Source organism: Phascolarctos cinereus, unplaced genomic scaffold, assembly GCF_003287225.1.
Source record: "Phascolarctos cinereus isolate Bilbo 61053 unplaced genomic scaffold, phaCin_HiC Scaffold_5;HRSCAF=322, whole genome shotgun sequence".
In the NCBI taxonomy this organism is placed as follows: Eukaryota; Metazoa; Chordata; class Mammalia; order Diprotodontia; family Phascolarctidae; genus Phascolarctos; species Phascolarctos cinereus.
Window position 1 is genome coordinate 369330267 of NW_027555958.1, and position 6516 is coordinate 369336782.

Genomic DNA, 6516 nt, shown 5'->3' on the forward strand with positions numbered 1-6516 from the left:
TTTATGAGTATTTGCAGGGGTTTGGGGGAGAGCTCAAGCAAGTCACTGCTTTCACCCCGCCATCTTGGCTCCACCTCCCAGATGCAGCTTCTACCCTCAGAGAGCTTACAATCTAAGACACTGGCTGATGAGGATGACAGCAGCATTGGCAGCATCATCAAAATGCTCCTTGCTAGATGCAGGCCTCCTTGCCCCATGGTTTGCAGCAGGGGCTACTCTTTGCAGAGCCTTTGACAGACAAAGATTTAGGCAAAACGTGATCTCCGTTTTCAAATATCAGAAAGGCTATCAGACCGAAACAAGATGAGGGAGATGAGTGGTATTGAGCTGAGGTGTCAAACACATAGCCTGAGGCAGCTGGCAAACTCCCTCCCCATAGAACCAGATCAAAATGTCAGCAGGAAATATTTGACAAAATAAATGAAAATACAATAAGACAGAGATATGTTAACATGTGGTTTTCTAAGTCAATATAAGTCCTGCAGGGATCCTTATGTACAGGTTAATGGAGTTTGACTCCATTAGTGTAGTGAATGGAAAGCTAGACAGAATGGGAATCGGGAATGCTTGAGTTCCAATCCTGTCTTTGGCATTGAGTAGCTGTGGGACCTTGGGCAAGTCATCAACCTCAGTTTCCTCATCTGTAAAATGGGAGAAATAATAGCATCCACCTCACTGCACAGGACTGTTGTGAGGATCAAATGAGATAATATGTGTAGTTAAGGCAGGTAGGTGGTGTAGTGGATAGAGCCCTGGACCTGGAGTCAGAAAGACCTGAGTTCAAATCTGATCTCAAAGACTTCCTAGCTGTGTGACTTGGGCAACTCACTTCACTTCAAATTTGCTTTAGTTTCCTCATCTGTAAAATGGGGATGACAATAGCATCTACCTCCCAAGGTTATTGTGAAGCTCAAATGAGATATTTATAAAGCACTTAGCACAGTACCTGGCATATAGTAAGAGCTATAGAAGTGTTGGCTATTTATCATCATTATCATCATCATCATTATTATTAGTGTGCTTTGCAAACTTCAAAGTGCTAGCTGCTATTATTATTATTATTATCTTTATACTGTTTGGCCCCAGAGAACAGAACTATCACTGACAGATGTACATTACAGGGAGGTAGGTTTCAACTATATATATATATATATATATATATATATGTTATATATATATATATATATATATATATAATATATATATATATATGTGTGTGTGTGTGGAAGGGCTCCCTAACAATGAGAGGTATCCTAAAATCCAATTCAATTCAACAAGTGTTTAACGAGTACCTATTATGTGCCAGGCCCTGGAGAAAAAAAGGAAAATAAACAATCCTGGTCTCAAGGAACTTATGTCCTGTACTTGCAAAATGGCGTTGGGGTGTTTCAGGAGTGGGGAGCAGGAACTACTTGGAGGGCCTTAAGCAGAGGCTGCCAGACCATCAGTCAGGGATGTTGTTAAAGAGATTCATGCTTCTTTCAGGTCAGGCCCCAGTGTCCTTAGGAGTCTGACATCCCATGATTCTAAGGTTGTCACACCCAAGCATTTGTTCAAATAGGAGAGAATTCTCCAGCTCTCCCATTTCTAAATGCTATGCCCCAGGTTGGTTTACTTGTCACTGTGGTTCCCAGGCTGCCCCATAGTGGCAGCATACGTGAAATTATAGGCCAACAAGTCGAAGAGTACCCTTGGACATAACACCTAGAGAAGTGATCTGAGGTGTTAACATCCTCCATTTCATGCTCTTCCCCCCTGCTAAGGACTACAGCTAAGGCTAGTGGATTGGTGGTTCTTTCGACTAAATGAGTCCTATACCCATGTGCTGATTCACGCCATTAGGGAAGAAACACTTTGGGTGCCATAAACAACAGGTACAATTTAATTCTTCAGTGTCTTAAAGAGATTAGTCTCCATTCACCTCACCAAGCCCCAAGTATCCAAAGCAGAGGCACTGCCCCTACCTCACCCTCACCTAGGACGTAAGAGGTTTCCCCTTCTCCTTAGTCAAAGTGACCCTTGAGCAACTTCCTGATGTCTATCCCCTTTCCTTTTTCGTCAGCTTCCTTTCTTTTCATCTTTGAAAAGAGATTTATTGATATTCTTGTCTCTTTGACATCATCACTTGCCAATGCCTGTCCCTTCTTATTAACAAGTAAGTATAGTAAACTAGAGGTAACCTGGGGCAGAGAGGTGGTACAGTGGATAGAACATTAGGCCTAGAGTCAAGAAGATCTGAGTTCAAATCCAGCCTCAGACCCTTACTAGCTGTGTGACCCTGGGCAAGTCACTTTACCCCTATTTATCTCAGTTCCTCATCTGTAAAATGGGGACACACTAGAGAAGGAAATAGCAAACTACTCCAGTATCTTTGCCATGAAAAACCCCATGGGGTCACAAAGAGTCGGGCATGAGTAAACAACAACAAATAGTAAAGTAGAATAAACCAACATATTGGCCATGTTTGAAAATGAATGCCTCATTCTGTGCCTTCAATCTGCTACCTTTTTGCCAGGGTTTAAGTTTTTTAAACTTCAAATGCTTTATTGGAATACAACACAGACAATATACATTCAGTGCCATTTTTACCCCCTTTACTGGAGCCTGGGTTTTCCTAGAGGGCAAGTCTAGTGATACAGTACCCAGATCAAGCAACTCTGGGTTGAGTTGACTGAGGGGGAAAGTGTGTGGGAGTCTTATTAAAGATATCCACCTCTGCCCCAGAAGCCTTCTCATGCTCAAAATGCTGCCACCACTATGGCCTTTTCCTCCAATTGGTGAGTTCCTCCCCAACGCCCTTTTAGGAAAGCATTCACACTGGCCTTCATGCTTTCTTCAAACTTGGACCATCACATTACTCCCTATATCCTCACTCCATCTTGCCCCTTTACCAGTATCTTCTCCCCTCCCCAAACCCACTCCCCCCCAATAGTTTTTCACATCCCTTTTATGTATCTTCTCCTACTAGAATGTAAGCTCCTTGAGAGAAGGGACTGTCTCTTTATTTTTCTAAATTTCCTTAGCACTTAGAACAATGCCTTGCACATAATAAGTACTTAATAAATGCTCTATCAATCAATCTATGTACTGTATTTTCTTCAGAGTGTTCACTTCCTTAGCATGGTAGTCTGTGGAAGATTGTACATACACCTTCAAGTATGAAGAGGCTGAGGATGATTCTCCTACTTGATTTTCCCTTGTTATTTATTCTGTTATTTTACACTAAATATTTTGTTATTTGAAAAAAAAAAGCACATACATATGTAGCGTGACTACATACGTATGTGTAGACATGTGTATATATAGTCATATGTACACATGCATGTGTATACATACATAGATATGTGCATATGTATATATATTTTTTTTTTAATGTTCCAGTGGATGCAACTTTGACAAAGCATGTGTCTATGACCATCTATGTGAGAGACTGAGGATACTGGTATGAATATATGTATGTGAGAACTTATTTATGATGCATATATGAGCTAATGTACAAACATGCTTCTTATCTGAACTCTCAGTGGCTCAGTACACAAGTGTATGTGTGCTAATAAGAGTATACTAGAAATACTAAGTTTGTTATTGGCGATAGGGAGGTCAGGATGGGTGAGTATGTGCTTCTGTTTTTTCATTTCTTTCTTCTCTTATTGGGTTAAGGAAAGTAACTAGATTCCTACTAATACTGCCTATATAGTCCAATTGTTGGGAAATTGAGGGATGTTTATAAATAGGGCTTCCTATGGCTTTCGCATTGTTCAGATTTGGGTCACTCAAAGGTGAGGATCATGGGGGAAGGGGAAAGGTCAGACTGACCCTGAAATCCAAGCTTACTTGACTGTATGTCTTAAGTCACAATAGGTTACTATACTAATTTGAGTTCTGAAGTGTTTCAATGTTATTTTCCTTTACATTATTGTGGTCTTTGTATAAATTGCTCTCTGATCTGCTCACTTCACTCTGCATTGGTTCATACAACTCTTCCAAAGTTTCTCTAGGTTATTCACATTCATCATTTCTTATGTTCTCTTGCATTTGTTTATATGTCATAATTCATCCGAACAGTCTCATTTGATGGTCATCCACTATTATTCTAGTTCTTTCTTACTATGAAATGTGTTGCTATAAATATTCTTGTGTAGCTTTCTCTCTGGGTCTTTGACTTTTTGAGGTATATGCTTAGTAGCAGCATTGCTAGATTAAAAGATATCTTATAAAAGATAAAAGTTAGGAACTTTTTTTAGCATAATTATAAATTGTTTTCTAGAACCCTTGACCCAATTCATACCTCCACCAACAATGCAAACTCCTTCCCCTCTTGTCCCATAATCTTCCCCTTAGGGCCAGGTTCTTTCTCCCTGCCTTCCAAGGTAACAATTACCTAAATGGATAAGCTTATATTGAAAATAGGTAGAGTCTTTGGGCTCTGAGCCCTCTAGTCATCTCTGTTATTGGATAAAACTGCCTGCGTATAGGAAAGGGCTACAGGGGCTTCACCGGGCCCCTACCATAGCCCAAGGCCACACATTTGCGGGATCATAAGGGCTCTAGGCAGTTGTTTTAATTTTTTTTAATTTTTAAATTTTTTAAAATTTTATTAATTTATTTTGGTTTATCAACAATCACTTCCATATGCTTTTGAGTTGAAAATTTTTCTCCCCCTTCCTTCCCCCCCAACCCTCCCCAAGACTGCACACAATTTGATATAGGCTTTACATTTACATACCCATTAAACATATTTTCACATTAGTGAAGTTGTAAGTAAAAATTAAAACCAATAGGAGGAACCATCAGGAAGATGAAACAAAACTCAACAGAAGGTAAAAAAAAGTGATAGTGATTCGACTTCCATAGTTCTTTCTTTGGATGTGGACAGCATTTTCCATCCCGAGGCCTCTGGAGATGTCTTAGATCCTCCTAATGCTGAGAAGGGTTCAGTTTAACAATCTTAGTCATCGCATAACATGGCTGTTATTGTGTACAAAGTCCTCTTGGTTCTGCTCACTTCACTCAGCATCAGACCATGTAAGTCTTTCCAGGTTTTTCTGAAGTCAACCTGTTCATCATTTCTAATAGCACAATAGTATTCCCTTACATTCATATACCACAACTTGCTCAGCCATTCCCCAATTGATGGGCATCCTCTCAATTTCCAATTCTTTGCCACCACAAAAAGAGCTGCTATGAATATTTTTGTACATGTGAGTCCTTTTCCCATTTGTTTGATCTCTTTGGGATATAGCCCTAGAAGTGCTATTGCTGGATCCAAGGATATGCACATTTTTGTAGCCCTTTGGGCATAGTTCCAAATTGTTCTCCAAAATGGTTGGATCATTTCACAACTCCAACTAGGTGGTTGTTTTTGATGTTGATCTGAAACTGATTTCATCAGTAGAGAATTCAGAGTGAAAATTCCCCACACTGATGCAAATCAGTACTTTCTCTTAGTACTAACTTAGTCTTAGAGTTGTCTAGAGCCTGACTGGGCTCCAAGGCCAATAATTTCCCCACTCGCCATGTTAACAAAATGAAGATTTTTGTTAGTTGTAACAGGGAAAAGATACTCAGCAAGATGAGCATAGCTTCCCTGTCTGTGTTGGCCACATATTGTTCTAACCTGAAGACAAGCAGCTCCTCCTACACTCTCATAATCTGGCTTTGGTTTTTAGGCCACCCAGAATCTCCATCAGTGGCCCATGCCTTAGGCCCTGAGCCAATTAAGTCTTGAGGACAGTATTGATACCTTTAAAGGAAAAATAGCCCAGCCTATATATCAACCAGCCCCAATCAATCAACAAGCATTTATTACACACTTATGTGCTAGACCTTGTGCTAGGTGCTGGGGATACAAAGATAGAAATGAAATGGGTTGTCCTCAAGGAGCCTACATTCTACGGGGAAGAAACGACAAGTGCATGCCAAGTGTATACAAAATAAATGCAATGTAATCTTGTGATTGGGTGGATAAGTGGGAAAGCCCTAGCAGTTGGGAGGATTAGGAAAGAAGGTGGACCTTGAACTGAGCTTTGAAGGAGACTAGAGGAGCCAGGAAACAGGCAGAGACAGCTCATTGCAGGCAGTGGAGAAGGGGGGAGTCTATGCATGGAAATGGAGGTGAGTGGTCAAGGAACAGGAAGAAGACCAAGTTGTCTAAGCAAAGTGTCCAGGGAAGTTATGAAATGAAATATTGGTTTAAAGTAATGAAGGAGAGCAATAGGAAAAAAAAAAGACCGGAAGGGTAGGTTGGAGTCAGTCAATAAACATTTATTAAGCACCTACTATATATTAGGCACTGTGCTAAGTGCAGCGGGGGTGGGGGGGGGGGGATGGGGGGGTGGGGAGGGGTTACAAAGAAAGGCAAAAGACAATTTCTGCCCTCAAGGACCTCACAACCTAGGGGGGCAGACAACATGCAAATAACTAAGTACAAAAAAAAAGAAAAAGCTATATACAAGATAAATGGGGGGGGAATCAACAAAAGGAAGGCACTAGAATTAAGAGGGATTAGGAAAGGCT